The sequence below is a fragment of the Aquila chrysaetos genome, chromosome Z (assembly GCF_900496995.4).
Source record: "Aquila chrysaetos chrysaetos chromosome Z, bAquChr1.4, whole genome shotgun sequence".
Lineage (NCBI taxonomy): Eukaryota > Metazoa > Chordata > Aves > Accipitriformes > Accipitridae > Aquila > Aquila chrysaetos.
In genome coordinates, this window is record NC_044030.1 from 9,297,738 (window position 1) to 9,319,954 (window position 22,217).

At 38.2% G+C, this 22,217-nt stretch overlaps 1 long non-coding RNA gene across 1 annotated transcript; it reads left to right on the forward strand.

Annotated features, from left to right (window-relative positions):
- The first annotated feature begins 396 nt into the window (after positions 1–396).
- LOC121232690 lies at positions 397–16,802 on the forward strand. Its single transcript, XR_005931603.1, has 3 exons — positions 397–408; positions 13,961–13,964; positions 16,709–16,802. It is a non-coding gene; the product is annotated as an uncharacterized LOC121232690 (long non-coding RNA).
- The last annotated feature ends 5,415 nt before the right edge of the window (positions 16,803–22,217 follow it).

Sequence of the window (22,217 nt, forward strand, 5' to 3'; positions counted from 1 at the left end):
TTGTTCTCCAAAATATCATGGTATCGTGTTTTTCTCCCATGTTCTTTCCACTCAGGGGGTGGGGATGGGAGGAGTAAGGGGGCATGATTTGCTTTAAACCTCAGTTATCTGTAAAATTCTTGAAAATTTTGGGGGTTGGATGTGAATTTAAATAAAAATTTCTAAAGCCTTCTTTATGGATATAAAGCAAATCTTCACTGACACTTCCATAAAATTAAATACTACTACTAAGGTGCATAATAATGGAATACTTTTCTAAATTTCCAAATCCTGGAAAGATTCTACAAATATTTTTTTTTAACCACAGTCTATTGGCATGAAAATTTACAAGGAACGGTAAAGGTCTTAGTCATTAGTCAGTGGAAAAAAATCCATAATTTCCTAATGACATGAGTTAAAGTCTTCTGGGTTTATTACATTTATAGGTAACATATGCAGTTGAGCAGTTCTGAAAAGACCATATTTGAGGTTTTGACCATTCATACTTGATTTACTCTACAAGATTACTTCTACGTTATATTTTTTTTTAATATCATTATAACACCATTCCACGAACAAGATTAGAAGGTAACATGTTGTGATTATGGAGGTGTTGGAGAGAAACGGGTAATTCTTTCCCTGGGAATTTCTAGTGTATGTGTTTATTGAAATTTTTAAGCGGACACAGTCACCATCTGAGCAAAAGAAAAGGCACACCAAAAAAGCACCATATCATTATTTTGTTTTAATTGATGTAAATGCCTGTGACAAAACAAGCAGGGACAGCTGGAGAAGGAAGACTTCATAGTCCACCTCAGAAGATCTTCCCTCAACTTACCATATGTTCTGAAAACCCTACACAAAACTACATCTTCATGGACAAAACAAGTAGTTGCTTGCACTGGTACTGAGGCCTGTGGGTAGAAAGGGCAGTAGAAGATTTTAAACTATATAACTAGTGAGGTGAAGGGTACAACTGACTTTGATTTCCAACAATGGCATAGAACCACAGTACCATATCTTTAATCAGAATTTACACTGAAAAATCATAAGTTGCTATCATCCTTTAACTATTTTTCAGCAGTAAGACAAGATTTCAACTCAGAAATTTGTCTTTTCTGCCTTTTCAGATTTCACCAAAAAAGTTTCTTGCTGTTTAACTTTAAATAATGCAGCAGTGAAGTGGAATCATATATCATGTTCACTCCATTTAGAGTGATTTATAACCTGAGCTGCAAATTGAATAAAAATGTTCTATATTTAACATCTACTGATACTGGTTTTACTTTTTGCACAAACTAATTCTTACTCCCAATAGGTTGTATTCAATCCTATTTTCCACTTTATTGACCTTTTAAAGTACCTGTCATGATTAATAATCAGAGGAGGTTCTATTTTTTTTTCCAGACAAGACTGAAAGTGTGCCCATACAAATTTACTATGATTCAGGAGAGGTGGCCTGTTAGTTCATTTCCCAAATGCATGCTTTAGTGTTTTCTTTATAACAAAACCAAACTAATGTCTTGCCAGAATACTCAAGTAATTCAACTATTTTATCATTAAACTGTATTTGTAATTCTGTTACTGGGTGTCACTGTTGTTACGATACTATTAAGAATAGAGAAGTGTATTTCACTGCACGCGTCTGAGCAGCATCAGTAACAGCAATGACACCAGTTACAGACTTAGAAGCTCTCCATGCGCTAACTGCAGCTAGATAGATTATCTTTGTCTCTTATACTGTCATGGTAAGTACACATAAAAATAACGCAGATGGACATCTTTGACTACTTTTTATCATAATTGAATGCTGTTCAGCAACATTTAAACTAAAAGGAATATCTTTCCTTAGCTGAGGAGCCATCTGAGAAAGGGTTGACCTATATCCATTACTTCATGTCCCATTTCAGTTTTTAACCATCAGCTCACTCAAGGCTTCAAGACTTCAGCCAGTCTTTGTCAGAGATCAGGCTGAGATCTAGTATGGGACAGTACTCCACAACTTTTTCTGTAAAGGTTTTTTTTACTTCTGAAGCACAGTATCCTGGACACCAACAGAAAGATTCAGCTGATGTATTTTAGGTGTATGTCAACATGTTTACACCCAAGAAAGGATTCTGAGTTCTCTTGTGTACTTTCCCTTCTAATATGTTTAAAGAAGTGACAGACACAGATTCTTTTCCTGTTTTTCTTTTTCCCTTACACCTATCTATATGTTTACAATTAGTTTGCATCCACTGATTCTTCCTAGTAATTACAGAGTTACTGCAAGTCCAACTCCAGAAAAACAAAGCAAAACAAAGTAAAGAATTCATTGTAGTTGGGATTCCTTTAAATTAGGAATAAATTATTTTATTGTATATATGAGATGGAATAGCTTGGACATTATGGCAGTTTTTTGAAATTACATGCTTCTGGATGGCTTGTTTGTTTGGGTTTTTTTAGTTGTAAAGGTTTCAGCTAACAAACAACAGTTGATATCCATCAGGCTGATCAAAAAAAGTGAGTTAAGTGATCTCAAGAGCCAGTTGGTAGTCTGATTCTTTCTTATTTTATAACAAGTTTATATAGTTACTGAAATAATTCAATGTAAGAATTATTCTTCTCTCATTCAACAGGAGTAGATAGATTTTTCACAGAGGAAAGAGCATAAAGTATGCAATAAACAGTTGGATTTTCTTCTTCAGGATGACATCTCCATCTACCCAAGATGTAGAACAGCAACAGTAATACCAAAATAATAACTAAGACATCTCTTCCTAAGGTGTTCAGTCATTTGAGGGTGACTTTCTTAATCCCTAGAGGTTGTTCCAAAGGTTTCTAAGTTCAGAATAGTTTGGAAGCCTTCTGTATACAAGCTTTATGTGTTGTAGAGCCTTTGTAGAAAAACATTCCAGCTTTTATTATTTGGATTTTTTCCTGACTTCCAGACTGCAAACATGTTTACCTGTGCACTACTGATCTTGTTTCTTTGCATCATTTTTCTCCAATACTGCCATCAACTGCGGACTGACAGGTGCTTGGGGATCACCTCCTGCTTCAGGCAGCTGTGTATGGCAACTGGTTGTAATCTTTTCCAAACAGCCCTGAACTTAGCCAACAACTATCCTCACAACCTAGAAGTAGCTATCAGACAAGTCACCACCATCTAAAAGAAATCACCTGCCAGGTCTGCTTAAGCATTATAGGAATGACAAGTATTGACCCAGAATAAATGCTTCCTCACCTGGTTAAAAGACCCATTGAGGAGATTTTTTTATTAATCTCGATAACAATCCTTACTTCTGTTGTTGTAGAATTCATAGCACTTCACAAATCTGTCTTCTCATGCTAAGAAAACTGCTTCAGTTTTCTATCATTTGTTCTGTCTTATTCAGTGAGTAAACCACCTCTTCATGTTAATAGGGATTTGAATTAGCACTCTTTACTGTACACTTTGGTTTCTCTCAAGACTTTTCAGTATCATTTAAGATGTGTTTCTTCTTCTAAATAAAGAAAAATGTGTTCTCCTATGAAACAACAGGCTTATATTCCTTTTAATTTATTTTTCTTTGTATTTAAATCAAATGCAATCTAAAATAGATATGAATCTGACAAAATTAAGAAAAATCAGTCTCCAGTAAAATGATGTGGTGTTAGAAATGGGAGGACAAAAATGTGCAAAACCCAAGAGTATTAGGGACAAAATTTGACTTCAAGTCAAGAAACAAATGGCAGGAGGTGGGAGGGTAGGGAAGGGGAAGGCAAAGAGAAAAGTGAAAAATTTAATTCGGTCAGTTCAAAAAATGTATGTAATATATTGGGTGTAATGTATTTCTTTTAGCTCTAGCTTGAATTTTAAAAAGACACAATGAATTTAGCTTAAAAGTGGCAAAACCAAAACCAGTTTCACATTTCCTAAATGAGATGTTTTTCTCCTGTCTTTTTTTTGTAAAACAAGACACCAATTTTGACCCATGCTCATGCATTCCTTTTGACACTTGAGATTATATTTTATCAAACAAAGCTTATCTATCTTATGGTTTACTAACCCTTGTTTTTAAAAATTCTTTTTTACTCATTTTATTTACTATATTGTGTGAGTATGGAAAGGTTTGAAATATAGAATGCTGCTTTTTACAACAGAAAAGGCTTACCTGCAGCTGAACAAACAATTGACTGCAGAGTTAATCATTAACAAAGGCATACTTTTATGCTAAATTGTGGATATATCTTTTAAATGGCAGAGCAATCATAACCTGTCTTAACAAATGTTAATATAAATGTAAATGTTGGTAGATACAGCTCTACTCTCATTTGAAAGAGATCAATTAATGTAGCAAAGAACTTTGAAATTTGGTCAGCTCATGACATCAGCCAGTGATTGCTGTTTCTGCAATGATGTTGCCGAAATCAGGAATAAAACTCCTTAACAGCAATGAGTAGTTAAGAAGCAGGCACTCCTTTATTGCAGCGCTGGGCACACGGGGGATTGCTCCACCTAGCGTGTGCACCTGTCTAGTCCAACTGTGCAGGTTAAATACACACCTGTTATACATGTTCACTAAATTTCTGGAAAATGCTATACATAATCATTAACTTTCCAATAAATCATTAGTATATGTAAATGTCTCTTCACGCAGGCACAGTGAAGGTCTCTGGTGGTCTTCAGGAGCCCTGTGGTGGTCTTCCATAGTCTCCCTCGCTTGTCCGCTTCTTGAGCTCTCTTAGGTGATTCTGAGCAGTACGATTCTCACCATCATCTATATTAGTTTACATAAAAATGCATACTATGTCTATTCTTAAATGTAACCTTTCTAATAATTGGTCCTTCAGTCACACCATCTTATTAATATTCTTATGTTAAAACAATCCTTGGTTAATCTCACTTAACTCTACTGAGTGGAATCCTCCATAATTAGATGGAGGTGGGAAGGGTAAGGGGTTTCCAAGCAGCAAACTGGTGTCCATAATGGTTTCCTAAAACAAAACACTACAAATCAACAAATCTTTGTCAAAGTTTCTGTGGTTAACTGATTTTAGACAATACTTGAATTCTTATGGTTACACACAGTACATTTTCTAAAGTTCCTAAGTTCCTATGACTACATTTCAAACTTAACACTCCCATACCTATGCTTCACAATTTTCTACTACTTAATCAAACCAAACTCTTTTATATAATCAAATTTTAATTTCTTTATCAAAATATTTGCAACAATGAAGCCCTAAATGTATTATTCAAAGTGGTAATTTATGTGGGTTTGAGGACTGAGAACATCAAACAATCACATTCGTTGGATCTGTGAGCAAAACACATTAAAAATTCAAATTCCAGTGATATAATTCAGAGATCTGGTGGTGAAAACATAGAAATATCCCAGGAACACACCTGATGTCTTATTAGCATGTCTGTAATAAAAAATGTGAGGCGGTCACACAGCTATGGCACCAACGTCCCACAGCCCTTGCTGGCATAAGCGCATCTTTCCCCCCTGCTCACTCTCTCCAGGACATGGGGTTCATAGCTTATGTTTCAAGGGTGCTCAACCACTTAAACAAGCAGGTGCAAATCCATTAACCAACGAGGAGTTATTTTCCCAGCAGAAAAGCTATGTTATTTTTAGAGAAGCCATCAACAGCACACAGAATTTTTTTTTAAAAAAAGCATGTCTGTCTTGTACTTGCAATACTTGTCTAGCTGAACATTGAACATTTGTGAGCATATTCAAGTACCTGAGGAACTTTAAAAAGTTCCAGGTGGCTCTGTCATGTGGGGTTCTACCTCCTGTTCCAGACAGCTAACAAACCTACTTCTGCAAGCAATAAAAGTCTTCATTAAGAGATTTCTTCCGTATTACTTCTTCTGAAATTCATTGCTGAAAAATATGTTTGGATGATAGCCACCCATTTTCTAAATGCACTTCCCTCTGAATAGAGGACTGCAGAGGTTAATGAATGGCTGCTGCTTACCATGTGCTTACCATCCTGGTCCATCCTTCCCCAGTGGAGGCTAAGAGCTATGTCCAGCCATCGCTTGGGACCAAGCAGGCTGATGAAGAAACTCACCATTTGTCCTCTGAGATCTGGATGAGATCACCATCCTGCAAAGCCAAAATTGCTTCCAGGGGACTTACGGCAAAAAATCCTGCAGATTGCTTTTGCACAAAACCCAGAACACCTAATGTGCACATTCAGTATGTACTGTCCAACGCAAAGAGAGATCTTCAGTCCAGAGCAGTTAACGGCAATTCAGAGGAATTAACAGTACTAAATATCTTTCACATCGCATGGCTCTTGTACTGCTTCAGGCAATCCCTATGTACCCTGGAAAGCACTTTAGAAAGCTCTTGAAAGTGCTCCTGAATTGAGGCCACGGAAAGCCTTTCCAGAGCAGGAGCTTAATGAGTCAATATTGGTTTCACGTTAATCCACTGTACATAACTGCTGCATTTTCAATTGTAAAGCCATCAACAGTCACTGTTGAAATTGAAAGATTACTAACAAAGGATTTAAATAAGGTCACCGTGTCCACGTGAAAAACAACAAAAAAGCTATGGCAACGTGAAAGCAGCTGTTGATTACACAAGTAGAAGGAAGCTGTTGCTAAGGAGTACTAAACTTACTGAATTAATCTTTCTAAATGACATATTTTGTCAGAAAAACAATATAAAGGAGAAGAGTTGGTTTGGGCATTAGCTCAAACTCTGTGTATGAATATGTACGGATACACATATATGAATATAATCTTCCACTTCTTCTGCACCCCACTCCGCAGCCCTTACTTCAGGCTGGCCTTTCCCTCTCCTTTCATCCCCACTTTAAGTTGGCTTCAGCACATCTAGCAGAAAAAGCCTGTTTTGTTCTTCTTTTATAGTGACCTCTCAACCATCATTGTCATGTAAATGTTAGGGCTGTAAAGGGGATGTAAGATCTTTAAACTTTCAGTGAGCCAAACTACCGGAAATATTTTGTGAAGAATTCCCTTGCATCATTTTAAAAGATGATGCAGATTGATTTCATAAAGCTTTCAGGATCCTCCACTTCGGCTATGTTTGTAAGAGCAGTGCTTAGGCAATTCCTGCATTCTTAAGACCTTGAGTTTGCATCATCAGATATGTGTTGGGTTTAGATAGCATCTAATTCATCCTAATCAGGGAGAAGCTATTTCTCAGAAAACTGTCTTCAACATTTTAGAAGCGTATTCTTTCCCAGAGAAATAAGATGAGCCGTAGTCCTATCTTGTATAACTCAGGGAAACAAACAAACAAACAAACAAACAAAAAACAAAAACAAAGGGAAAAAAACCAACCAACCAACCAAAACATCATCCGTTTAGCCAGGGAACATTCAATTAATTTTTAAGATAAATAGACATCGATGTGTCTCTGCATCCAGTCCTCAAAAAATGCAGACAGCCATGCTTGCTTCTGTGATAATGGTGACGATGGCCACAAACCAGGTAGCAAGTCAGCAGTTGATGATCATCAGATTTGTGTTTGTCAAAGGAAATTCATATCTGATGGAGGTGGTTAGATGGCATCCATCAACTAAAACAAGAAAATCACCTGACTTCTTAATTTGTTTTGGTTAGAAAATTAGGAATTTGGATAAATACTGTTTGGTTATATCCGAGATATGCACGTATTTGCCAAGAGTCCAGACCGACCATTTATAAGCAAAAAGGGTTTGGCAATTTGTGTGTCTCTCTTCCTTTCAGAAGTAGCGTAGGCGACCGTCACGCAGCTCGGCCTCACCTTGGTGAGGCTGGTCCAGGTGCGACCTGACCTACTGCTTTGCATTCCAGTGCTTGACCACGCTCCTGCTTGGGCCTGCCCCTGTCTATTGAGAGCAACCCGCATCTGTATCTGTTGCCAGGCTGTGAAGGACTCGAGGGGTCCCGAGAGCTCCTGTGGGACTGTTGGCACTGTCTGCATTGCCGCAGTCAATTGGGTCAGTATTCCCCCATGCAGAAATCAGACCCAGGTTTTAATCCCTAGCTCTAGGTGGGTCATCCCATACAGGCCAGAAATCACATTTGTGGTCAGGTAACATTTTGATCTGAAACATTCTTAAGAGCTCTGATTTGCCACAAAAGCATGCCTTTGAGAATTATCCCTCAAATATTTTTTCATGATCCTTATTTGAGGCACTCAACTTGCTCACAGAATAATAGCAGACAGAAAAGCATGGAAAGGAAATAATGAATACTATTTTTCCAGGATGAATTCATTAACCTTTATAATGCATACAAGATTTAATTGGCCAAGTGCCATACTAGTGACCTGAGCAGCTTTTAACTCCCAACTGTGAAAGCTTTTCTTGTCAGGAATAGATGAAGCTGAGCAGATCAATTTTAAACTTGGCCGAGTACAGTGAGGCATTTGGAACCAGGCATCTAAACAAGAGGCTCTATTTTAAAATCTGCTGAGTATCCGTGATTATTATTGACAAACATGGGGATTGCAATACTCAGCAGCCCTTGCAATCAAACCCCTTATTTAGGTACCTAGAAGCAGACATAAGTGGTAATTTTCTCTGCACCTTTTTTTATTAATTTCTCCCATATGGTGCTGTCTACAGAGGAAAAAAGTAAAAGATTTTATAGGTTGCAGCTGTGCAAGACTTCACTTAATCTGTAGTACATGACGCTAACTATCCACCAGCACTAACTTCAGCAACTGATTTTAATTTAAGTATTTTAACTAAAACTCACTCTTACCAAACTTTGTAGAGGTGATGATCTTGTTGAGAAAAGAGCTATCCTGGGATCCGGTTTTGTGTTCTCATTTAATCTTTCATTTCTATTTTTAGTAAAATGGATTATCTCATGCTTTCCAATAAACTTCATAGACCAATAGGGAACAGCAGTGTAGAGGAAAAAAAAAAAAAGAAAAGGGTAAAAAATGATAACAAATACTATTTTTTTTTTTTTTTTCACATTTGAGACATAAGCCAGGGTTGTGCTAAAGCATTTGTTTTCTTTACTCCAACTTACAATTCTGGTGTTGCCCAGCCCTAAGTCCTGGTGCTTCTTGTCTGGAACGGAATTATGCTTTGATTTTTGCTAAAATGATACACTACAAGTTAAAGAAGACTTTCAATTTTACCTGACCATGCTGACAGAATTAACATTCTCTTAAAATTGTTTCAGTTTAAATCAAATGCTGCGCAAATTGCTGTTTTGGATATCAAAAGTTTGATGGTACTTGCTCAATGGAAGTAACGTTTTCAGGGTGGAGATTCTTATTCTTGAGAGGGACCGTTGCTCTGGTTGATGTTTTCACCTTATGCTCTTGCCTTTACAGAAGCTTTTTCGCAGCAACATACAGAAAACGTAACACCAAAGCAGAAATGCTTTCTTTGCAACATGACGCAAAATTTTAGGTTAGTAATTGCTCTTACCTAAAGTGATTGTGCTGTAACAAGGGCTATTTGTTAGTTTTCAGAGCTATTTTCTGAAGGATCTGAGGCCAGACAGCTGAGCAATTACACAAAAATTGGTTGCTCATCAACAGTGTGTCTCACTTCCATCCAATCATTTAAATTTATATGAAGTAAAATGCTTGCTTTCACATTTGTAGAAGTTATTTGCTACAGAGCCATTAGAAATTGGATAGTCAGGAGGATGTATATCTGAGGTTTTAGTGTAAAACTAAAGTAAATCAAACATTGCTCTCTGTGATTATTCAGCAACAACTAATTCCAGTGACTAAAGTTCTTGTTACAGCAAAAATAATGAAACTGGAATATACAACAATCAGTTCAAATCTAGAGCCAGTATAGCCCAGAGGATCAATGTTCAGTTTGTAAATGTGCCCGATACCCTAAATCAAGCCAAGAAAAAACTTCCTGGTGGGATGAGGTTCTGACTGTCCTTCCCCACTGTTTGCAGTGTCAGTTCTGTTTAACAACATGTATGGATACCCTTCAAGGGGTGGTTTTAGGGTGCTGTAGTTTACAGCTCCACTCAGGCAATAGCTTGCCTCTGTACTTTCCAGGTCATGTTGGAGAGCATCACTTCTGGAGCATCACTTCTGCACTCCAGCCACAAAAAACATGATGTTTAGATGTTGCATAAACATTCTATTTTGGTTTTATCTTTTCTACTATGAAAAAAAGATTAATTCTGAATATATTGTCATATTGTTCTCATTCCACCAAGAGCAAACAACCGTCTTCCTCCTCCATGTTTAAAATCTAGGGAAAATTGAGTTAGTTTCTCCACTGCTTTGTGCTTGTGGTACCACTTTACTCTTCACGTACTGCATACAAAATAGACACATACTACATACAAAATAGCATCCTGCTCTTATCAAATAGTGTTAAAGAAGAGTCTAAAGGATGTTCATGGCAGCAGTTGAATAAATCCTGGACCCACTGACATAAAGAGAAAAAAGTTTCAATTGTATTCAACACAACTGTTATTCCACCCTGCATTTTTAACCAAAATTTTTCCCCAGTGTTTTATTTCCTATTGCATTTGTATTTTATTTACAATTCTGCCAGGTCACATCACATGAGTCCTATGAGTACAAGCCAATGGTTCCTTACTTCAAATGCACAGTTGTCTTACTCTGGGTCATCTTAGTTCTCTTCTAAAATTACTTATTTTGGCAAGATACAGCACTAGAAAAAAAAAAGAAATACACAAAATGCTGGTGTTTGATCACTAATATACACCTGAAAATCTTGTCTACAGAAACTAGCTGCCCCAGATACCCTGTAAAAGACTATTGCAAAGATCATCTAGGAGTTTCAGGGTTTTGTCTGTTTATTTCCTAGCTGATTAGCCATTGTTCTCTGAAAGGATTTATCTTTCACACCTTTGGTATCTTTTCTTTTCACGTCTATCTAGAAGATTGAAGAAAGCACATTACCTGTAATGAGATGAAATGTATTGCTCATGGCTAAAAGGACCACTTTAAAGAAATTCAGAGGTAAGAAATTTCAAACTTTTGCTAAATGGACGAGTGTTCTAGTCCTTAAAGTAATTTCTAAATATTAAGTGCTGGATATAAAAATGAGATCAGGCATGTCACAGGCAATCTACCTTTGATAGGATACGAGGACTCTGTGTGTGGGGCTTGCCACAACACCCCCTTGGCATCTTTCACAGTGTTTGTCTTTTTGGTTTTTTTGTTTCACTAAAAAGTTTTCTTTCCATATATCGTTAGAATGTATGTCAATACTCATGTTTTATCTAATCAATGAACCAAAATCAGGGGCTTTGTAAGTTACTTAAGAAACACAGGGTGTGGGAAACAGCCTATATTGTGGATAATTTTTTCCTTTTTGATCAATCCTCCTCATTTATCAGAAGTATGAACGATAGTGTTTTCTTGAGCATGCAAGTAGTCAGTCTAAGGAATATAAATTTTCTGCTTAAATTTCCAGGTTTCTTTCAGGTAACAAGTTACCGAGAAACCATGTTTCTTGGCTTTTCTGAGAGCGACAGTGTCATTGCTTATCCAGGCTGCAACTTTGGTGACAATGTCTTTTTCCTTCTTCCCATTGTGTCCCTCCTGCCTGCCCTCCTCCCACCGTACCAGCCCCTCAGGTGAACACCTTGCAGTGAAGTCTCTGGGTGGGTGGATGGACAGGCAGCTTCATCCTCTGCCTCTGTCTGGGTTTGCGTCTCCTCTTGTTTCAGCTGGGGACAGCTCCTGGGGTGAGTGCAAAGGGGAAGAGAAAGGTCTTTCAGAAGGTATTCTTGCCATAAGTACGTTATCTTTCCTCCCTGTCAATGTGTTAGCAATGTTATCTTGTATGCATTTTGTAAATCAAGAATAATTTACCCCCGCCTAGCTGGAATGAAGGGTGATTTCAAAGTAACTGTCTGACACCAAGGCATTATATTTCTATAGGATCACTAAAACTGGGGTATTTGAACACCACAGGACACGAATATGTTTTGGCAAGAGACCAAAGGAGGATCGTGATACAGTTTCACTAAGGTGCAGGGAACAGTTTAGAAGTCAGTAACGCAATATGGCAGACGTCTTTTATCAACAGCGTCATTCAGCTTAATTCCCTGGCTTACAGCAATCTTTCAAGGGAATACTGAATTTCTGGAGGGTTGAGTTTCGGATTGTATGTTTTGAGGCGGGGTGTTTGTTATGTATGAATTGAGATTTTTCTTTTGCATAGAAGTGAGAAGACAATTTTACACACAGAGAAATGAAGTCAAGTAAAAGTTTGCAATGCTGGAAAACTCTAACTTGCCTTTTCCTTTTTTTCCTTAGTTTGTACATTGAAATTTTTACAAACCTTGGTGAAAATGAAGTAAAACTGCCCAAAATAAAGTAATCCCATTTTTTTTTAAAGGACAATAAGAATACTTTAATGAGCCATATGTCATTTTTAAGAGCACAAAATCATCAGGAGATGCTTGTTTTCAATGTCATGTCTCTTCTACTTGAACCTAAATATTTGTTTCAACTTATGATTCTTGTTAAATCATTTTTTAACACTGTAGGCTTAAATTGTAATTTTTCTACTAGTTAATACAGAAATCCAAGAGGACCATCAAATTTGCAAAGCAAAAAAAGAAAATTGTGTTAGCTTAGACACAATGAAGGATTAAAAGAAATATATTTTATTAACTTTTTCTAATTTAACAACTTAATTTTTTTAGAGAAATCCTAAGAAGTATACTTTTCATAAAGTACAGAAACGTTGTTGATTATTAGGTAACTATATTTTGAGTTACTTTTCCGAGGTTTAAAATTTGATCTTAAAAGAAAAATAATAGCAACCTCAAATCGGAGAGGATACTTGCTTTTTAAAAAAAAAATACGCAAAGCCCACATACACAAAGGTGTCTGCATCTCTTTCCCCTGGAGAACAACAGCCGTCTAAATGTTCTTTAGATGTTATTTCTTGTCAGCTATTCTTGCAGTAGTCCTCCCAGAAAACAGTCTTATTTCTGTGGTTTGGCTCAAAAGCCCACAAGCACATATGCTTACGCTTGTCATAACTCTCCGTGGTAGTTTTACATAAGGTAAATGTGAACTCTTGTTAGTAACTTTATCTAAAGTGCAGTGCAGTGCATTGTTAAGGAATTGAAACATATATATTTCTACCATTCTTGCAAAGGTTAACATTTGTTCTGAGGAGTGATACATCACAGGCCCTGGAGATGTAACCCAGCTAATGAAGCTATACGGGCTCTTTTATTTATAGAATCAGTTATCTCTTTGTAATATATCTTTTCCTTGTGTCTGTGTAAGCATGTTATAACTTCAGTACTGTTATGTAAGATAATATTGTCCGCCTTTTGTCTGTATGATGAGTTTACTGTGTCTTTTTAAACCTGTCGCACAGAGAAAACAGAAAGTGTACTGGACGAGATGGCTGGGAAAACTATCATATTGAATCAGAAAGACTGAATAATCTTTTTTTTTTTTTTAATTTACATTTTAAATATTACTTCCTCTGTTAATTAAAAAAATGTGTTAGGCTAGATGACGTGAACAAATGATTTGTAGGTTTTCCTGGTGTCTTAGCAGATGGGTGAAACTGAGCTTTTTTCTTTTTCCTTTTCTTCTTTTAAATACCGCAGTTGATCATTTTATTAAAACAAGCAAGCAGCATTTAAAAAAATCATCATTTTCCTGAGAAGAATGGAGTAAATGAACCCTGATATGCTAAACATTTTGAGTGTTTGGTCTCTAAGAGGTTTTCCTGCAATAAGCCAGCTCCCTTATACCTGCTATATAGAGCACATTTTAGCTTGTCCCAAACTCTGCATGTGCTATTTCGACAGCTAGGGCAGTGGACAGAACTGACTGATTGAAATCGCATTCCTTCTCTTAAAGATGATCTGTTTCTCATTAATTTCCTTGACAAGAAAGACAATGTCAGTGTGCAGATAAAGGAAACCCACACCTCCCATTACAGATACCTGTTCCGTTTTAGGAGTCCAACCAAACTCACCTTTGATTTTTCACTTTTTATGACCTTACTAAGGGGGGGTATTGTCTCTACTGCATCTTAGCAGGGAGGTATAAGCTCTAATCATGACACATAATTCCCTCAATTGAAGGTAAAATGTGTTTTTTCCCTTCTGTTTATTATTAATGTACCTGCCTTTTATTACAAAGCTATGAACACTAGATATAAAACCAGTTGGTTTGCAGAAGTAAGTCTTTAACAGGAAATGGAAGTTTTAAAAGAGATAAGTCTCACAGATGGAAATAATTCTTTGATTTTTAAAAGGCTTGTAAATAAGGCTAAAATCCTTCAGTACTATGATTTCTGTATCCACGGTATAAGCGATCACTATATAAGTGATTTATATGTCAAAGGGTGCAAACCAGAGAGGAGTCTAAGAACTGAAATATATATTTTTAGAAAAGTTGTCCAGTTTGTTTTACTTCCCCCTTTGGGGAAAAAAAATGAGGGGGTGTGAGTGGCTGGCTTGATTTTCAGGGATTTTTTTCTACAACTACTGGGAGAAGATTTTAATTACATGTTCAGATAAAAAAAAGGCAAGAAGGAAGGCAATTATGGCAATTTTATATTGCCTATCAGGCTGTCCTTCCAAGTCACGAGCAAAGAAATATAAATGTCACTTATTATCTCAAAATGTCAGATTACCATCTGTCTCAACTGGAACCAGTATAATCAATTTATACACTTCTTTTTTTTTTTTTCATACGGCAGTCTAATGTGTGCTGATCAATGTATGGAAATTTGATCCTAACTGCTACATTCAGTGTACAATGCAGATCTTTGAGGGAAGGAGTTGTTTTCCATCAAAATGTGTTAATGAATGACTTAGCGCTGGCTAAGCACTGTGTCATTAACAAGTCTGCTTAGGAGGCATTTCCTGAGAGATATTAGCATTTCTAAAAGTTAAAAAGTTAGTAAGGCTTGAAAGGTAATATTCAGGAAAAGATATTAAACAGATCTGGCCTCAATACTGAGACCTGGGGAGCACCACTTGTGACCAGCCGCCAACTAGATTTAACTCCATTCACCACAACTCTTTGGGCCCAGCCATCCAGCCAGCTTTTTACCCAGCAAAGAGTATACCTCTCCAAGCCATGAGAAGCCAGTTTCTCCAGGAGAATGCTGTGGGAAATAGTGTCAAAGGCTTTACTAAAGTCTCGGTAGAAAACATCCATGGCGTTTCCCTCATCCACTAAGTAGGTCAACTTGTCTTTTAGAAGATCAGGTTAGTCAAGCAGGACCTGCATTTCATGAAACCATGCTGGCTGGGCCTGATCACCTGGTTGTCCCGTACATGCCACGTGATGGCATTCAGGATGATCTTCTTCATAACCTTCCCCGACACCAAGGTCAGACTGCGAGGTCTGTAGTTCCCTGGATCTTCCCTCCCGCCCTTCTTGTAGATGGGTATCACATTTGCTAACTGTGAGAGCCTGAAAGAGTTAATGTCTCAAACATTGTGGTGGGGCAAGTTCTGCTTAAAGACAAACCCTGCATAACAATGAACCACAGGTGAAAACAGGCCCATCAGCACAGACCAGCACAGGACACCAGCCACAGGACAGGGAGGGCGTGTCGGAGGGTGCACAGCTCCATGTTCTGTGTTCTGATGTGCTGAGCAGGGCAGCTCACCATGCATGGCCAAAGATCAGGCAATGGTCAAGTCTGCAGGGAAGGAGAAGTTACTCCCCAAACAACCCCCACGCCCACCGACCCATTTCCTGAAGGTTCTGAAAGCACAAACTGCACATGACACCTAATTAGCCTAATGAGTCCAAGTGCTCACCTGAAGAAGGGGCAAGGAGATGACAAAAGGAAACAAACTGAAGCCCCACGTGTGTATGCCCACCAGAACTGGACCCCTCAGCTGGCTGTACCAACACTGGACCCAGGACCGGGGAAATCGTTCTCTTTCCTTTTCCTCTTTCTCTCTTTTTTTCCTCTTTCTCTCTCTGTCTCACTCTCTCTTTCACTCTCCTTTTCCATAACCCCTACACCTCATCCGTTTAAGACATAAAACCGTTGACCAAGTCTGGGACTAGGATTGGATCCAGCTGCCCCTGGGCCCTTCTCTGAGGAGGAGTCTAGAAAGCAAGGGGGTCTGCTCTGAACCTCGTGACCCAAGAGGAGGGATCTCCTTATTCCCTGAATTGATGTATATGGTTACCACGGGATACACGGTTTACTGAGGTAGTTTCATGCCAATTCCTGTTGTGAAACTCTCATGTTGTGAGAGACACCACCTACTGTTACACCTTCCAAGTTCAGGCTGTTTCTGCCATGAATAAAATGTTTCACTGATCATTTGGTGTCACTTCACCTTAATTTAGCCCGAGGGAATTCTGAACTCACCACGACTCCTCCCTGGTCTGTCCATCCCGGGTCATGACACTAACTTCCGGTCAACTGGGACCTCCCCAGTTAGCCAGGACTGCTGATAAATGATGGAAAGTGGCTTGGTGAGCACCTCTGCCAGCTCCCTCAGTACCTTCAGGTAGATCCTATCCAGCCCCGTAGACCTGTGTGTGTCTAAGTGGTTTAGCAGGTCACTAACCATTTCCCTTTGAATTATGGGGGCTTCATTCTGCTCCCCATCCCTGTCTTCCAGCTCAGGGAGCTGAGTACCTGGAGAACAACTGGTCTTACTATTAAAGACTGAGGCAAAGAAGACATTAAGTACCTCAGCCTTTTCCTCATCCTTTGTCACTATTGTTACAGTCTGGACAGGCATGGAAGAATGAAGGTTTTAAAGCTGAACAGAAACCCAAGGGAGATTTGGTTATGAAGGTGACAGTGATACCAAAAAGCCAGTCGAAGAAACTCTCTAAGACTTTTTTTTGAGTTTTAGAAAGCAGGCATTCTTTATTGCAGAGCTGGATGCACAGGGGATAGTTCCACCTAGCGTGCATACCACAGCTTTAGCACTAACAGGTTATATAGAATAACTAATTGTATATTAATCAGATTAGTATACATATACATAAAAATAATTGCAACTGATTATCTTAGTACTGCCTACATCCGATCATGCGCAATGAAGGATCCATTTGAGTCAAAGGGCTGCTTTTGCGACCACTGACCCATTTGAAGTTCTTGTTGGCTGTCCTTGAAGTCTTTATTCTTGTCCTTGTTCTTTGTTCTTGAAGCTTAACGCAGCTTCAATCGTATGTGTTCAGTTTCAACATTGTTCTCATCTAGCGTACAGGAACATCTAGTCATAAGAGCAAAGAACTGCAAAACTCTACTAGTTAATTGCTTGGCTATACTTTTGTCTATTGTTTCAATCATAGTGTTAGTATAAGATTTCTAATAATTATTTACCAAATCTCACTTTTACAGTCACCTAGCAGCAAACCAGTCTCCACAGCTGGTACAAAATATTAAAACCATCAAAATATTTAGACATACCATACAGAATGTATGGAAATATGCTATCAACAGTGGAAAAGGGCATGATACTTGCTTAAGAAACAAATTTTTAGCCAAGCAGATGGTTGAAAATCCATTCTCAACATGGAAAGTGCATGAAAAGAGAAAAAAAAAAAGTCTTCATTAACTATGTAGTCTACATTTGGCTTTTTTTGTATCTGAACTGAAAGGGACTTGATAGAAATTTTCAAACACTAAGAAATTCTATTTTTACAGATACACCTGTCATTCAAGCGTATATGCTGATTTACACTTGAAATTCCTGGTCTCCTTCTGTAAAACTAATTTGAACATGTCATGAAATTATTTGTCTGGCATCAGCAAGGCTGAGTGTCTGCATTGTTTCCCCACACTGCTGAAATACCTGATCTCTGTGCTTGACAGATAAAGTGTAAGGAAACTCTTATGAGAGACTTGCTAAATAACAAACAAAAAAACAAACATACAAATAAATAAAACCTGTAAACTACTAGATCTGTGCCCATCTCAAAAACATTCATAACTGTCTTCTGAAGTTCCAAAATAGTTGAAAGTTTACCACATTGCATATTATGTTACAGACTGTCATTACCAAACCAGACAGCTTTCTGCAGTAAATGAAATGACCCATTGCAAGGCTGGCTGTTGTGTAGCCTTATGATGCACTTGCCACAACACACTCTCAATTAAAAAGCTTGACCAAATGACTGTAAACAATGGCACGGTGGTGAATTTGACTAATGCTTTCCACCATTTCATACTGTTTACTCATAGTCCACTTATTAGTTCAAAATAACAGTCACAACTTTAATATTAAGCACTCTGTCTGGAAAGGGAGAGGGTTATGTCTTTTTAAAAGGTTTCTAAATGATGCTAAGCATCTATGCGACTGTAAGCAGCAATTGATATGTGGGTACCTGAAGTTTCCAAAGATCTAAACACAATATGGACAAACTACCAAAGTTCAAGAGAAGATTTTAGGCACTTCATCCCTATCTCAAGTACTGAAGTCATAACCAAAATCAGCAGCAGCAGAAGGACTTCAGAGCAATGAAGAAGCTACAAAGAAAGTTAGGTACAGCTCCAGAAGTGTGTCTGTATGTACCTGTGTATCTGTGTTTGTGCGTGGTTTTTTGCTGTTGTTGTTGCTTTGCTTTTTGGGGGAGTTGAGGGGTTAAGGGGGAGTAATTGAAGAAAACTGTAGCCTTTAGCACGAAGAAAGTGATCTTGGTGGTGGAGAGGATGAAGGGATTGGTCTCCAGGTCCAATCCTAGGGCAGGAAGAAGGGATTTTATGCTTCTAGAGAATATTTGAAATCAAAGTCTAACTCTTCTGTGGGACTCTGGGATTTTTCTTTCCTGGTAGGACAGAGATGCTGTGTCTGACCCAAGTCCTTGGAGCAGAATTTGGCTGGGCCGTTCAGTTGCAAACATAACAGCTAATCAGCCCTTCTGGATGTTAGAGATTTCTTTGCAGTGCCCCACTGCTCATTGGTACAATGTCACTAACATATTTTAGGGGAGGGTAGGAATATTTTGTGCCTGGGAACTTTTGCTCTCAGCACTTTCTTGTTTATTTATCTGCAGACACTTGGCACATTTAGATCTGAATTTGCTAAGGTACATTCTTGGTAGCGTATGTTATTCTGCATGTGTCACTCAGGTGGTTTTTGTCTTTGGACTGTCCCCCCGTTGCCCTGGATTAATACATAGGAATGATACGTTCACTGTGAAAAACACTGCCCCTTTCCAAACATCCCTCCCACCCCAAACTAGGGCTTATTTATAGTAAAAAGTTTTTTAAGACTCAGAATTATGTTATTTCAGAAAAAAAAAAAAAGAAGAAAATTAAGTCATCATTAAAACAACCATGCTGTATAATCAAATTTCAAGTACCTGAAACTCTTGAAAATTCAGTGTCCAGGCTGTACACTTCTAGCACCATGGACAAAAGATAATAGCCTCAGGCCAACTCTTATCACCTATAATGCTCTGGTATTCTAGTCTCTGATGGTCCTCTAGGTCATCCTAAATCTCCTTCAGTCAACTTAAACCTAAATCCTAAGAGAATTGAGAACTAAGGACTTGAATTTTAAATCCCGTTCCTCAACATGTTTGATATCTTGGCTGCCAGATGACTTTTTGAATTAGATAGTATGTGTGGATTTAATTCAGCTGAATGCCATTCCCTGCTACCATATTTGATAAGTGCCTTACTATCTCTTGACTTTTTTTTTTTTTGAGATCCAGCAGCATTTCATAAAAAATTCTACACTACATTAAGCAGCACTGTGGCAGAGCTGAATGAGGGGATGGGTGGACGAAAGCTGTTCATTTCCACCTGGGGAAACCGGAAAAAAAATACCTGAGGAGAACACAGGGATGTTTGCAGCTCCAGGACAGGAGTTCCCTGAAAAGTACGATGCAGATTCAGCTCTTCAGCTGCATAGCCACCATGTTCACCACTCTGCTGAAAGTGGTGGTTCTTGGGCAGCCTGTGGAATCGGTGCCAAGGCAGGAGGTGGAGGAACAAAGGGCCTTTCCTCACCATTGCTGTTCAGCAAGAACATCATTGTAGGTTTGCTGGACCTGCTACAGTGTTCCACATCAGCACTCCCAAACTCTGTCCCTCCAATTTTTCATTGCCCTGTTCAGGTCCAGCCCAAAGCTGAATCAAGAATGAATGCAAATTAAAGACTGTTTAGAGACTTCCTCTACCTGATATTCCTGCTCCATATCATATATATATATCATAGGAGAAACTCTCCTTATTTATATAAATTCATCAAATGTTATCCATACAGGAAGAAATATTGTAAGTCACAGAGGAAAATATTGTAAAATATAATTTGGGAGAATGACTCAAATGCTTGAGGGCACATTCAGATGACTGACCATATAGTTGCTTCAAGAAAGTAACTCTGATCAGCCACACAGTCCTGGAAAGAGATGTGTATGGGTAATGTGTGGGAGCAGGGCTTGGTTCAAATCCTCTTCTGAGTTCAGCCACCTTCAGGCACGCTAGCACACAAACATGAAAGCAAAGTAATTTCAAGCTCCATTAGCAACATAGGTAACAATCAATGCTTTATATACATGGAGGACAAAAGAAGTAAAGAAATAATACTTTTGAGGTTATAATATACAATGGACAATAAAAAATACACAACCTGTTTAAAAAGCAATTAACAATAATGCTTAAAATATGGTGGTTTGGGAGTTGAGATATGGGAAAATGACTAGAAGCTTAAACAAGAATTTCCTCCCTTTTCTCTTTAAGTAACTGTAAACTCCTTCCTAGTTTATCCCCAGACACCTAAAAGCTACAACTAGCTTAGTATTTTTAAAAAGGTAGTGAAAAATGATCAGTTTTATTATATAAGTTTAAGGATGTTTTCTTAATTAGGGCAATTCAGAACAGTTGTTCAACAGCAAATATCACAATCTCTTCTCACTGGTAACAAAAAAAACAATTCTCAAGACACGTTTTAAAAGTATTGTTTTCTCCCCCCCATATACGCTTGCTAGCTGGATGTCCTAATGAGCTGAACACCACCAAATGACAATTTGTGTTATTATTTGCCAGTTTATAGAGCTGTTGTCTCAGACATGAGCCTTCTGTACTGAAGATTTATTTTTCTTCCTTTTTTGTGATTAAGTGATCAGTCGTTTTCAGTTACAGTTCTGTTCCTGCTGGTATCTCCAGGGGTAATCCTACCCAGCTGGCTTTGGCAGGTATATTTTAGGCCTGGTTTTGGTTAGTACCAAAGACAGGTAGCCACTGAAATAACCATCATTCTTTTTATGTAAATATATGAGTTAAAAAAGACAATCTGTATATGCCTAAACGTTCTCAGTTGCTGATCTTAAATTAAGTGAAGTCAGAGGCTTGTAGTTTGATCTCAGAAACTCTTTTTCCTGTGTTCCACTGTTTTATAATGTTTTTTTCCTCATACTTGTTAGCAACATTTCTTTACCAGTAATTACCTCTGTTCCTCCAGGGAAGAATAAAATCAAATAAAACCATCTACTAACCTTAAAAAAAAAAAAAAAAGGCAAATGCTCAAAAACTTACGAACTTTTCCTATTTACCATTTCTAACTTGCAAAAGAGCTCTTAAAACTCAAGTTTCAGCCAGTTCACAGATGTACTTCGAAGAATCCCACAGGATACATCCCAGAAGAAAAAAGGGTAGAAGAGGTGGTTGATGTTTGACGGTCCCCTCCTGCAAGCTCAAAAATGGTCCATGCCAATGTGCAGGAAATCAAGCAAAAGCAGCAAGAGGCCTGCACGGAAGAAGGAGCTCCTCACTAAACTCTCATATAAAAAGGAGGCACAGACTTCTCTGGTGGCAGCAGGGACAGGTGACCCAGGAGAAATACAGAGACACTATAAGAGCATGCAGGGATGGGGTTAGAAAAACTAAAGCCCATGTGGAGTTGGATCTGGTGATGCACCTGAGAGGAAACAAGAGAGGTTTTTACAGCTAGATCAGCAGCAAAATGAAGATTGTTCACATCTTTTGGATTTTGCTGAATGGGGAAGAGCATTCAGTGACAAAAGATATGCAAAAGACCAAGATACTAGATGATTTCTTTTTCTGACTCTTTACCAGTGAGACCAGCTTACAGGAATCCCAGGTCATTGAGACCAAGGAAGACAACCTCAGTGGAGGAGGATCAGGTTAGGGATCATTGAAACAAACTGGACACAAGTCCAGTTTGCAATCACAAGTGCTGAGGAAGCTGATGGATGTCATTGTGAGGCCACTCAATTATTTCTAAAAGGTCACAGCAGCCAGGGGAGGTTCCTGAGGACTGGATAAAAGCAAATGACACTCCTGTCTTCAAGAATGAAAATAAGGAGGATGCTGTAAACTACAGATTGATCAGTCTC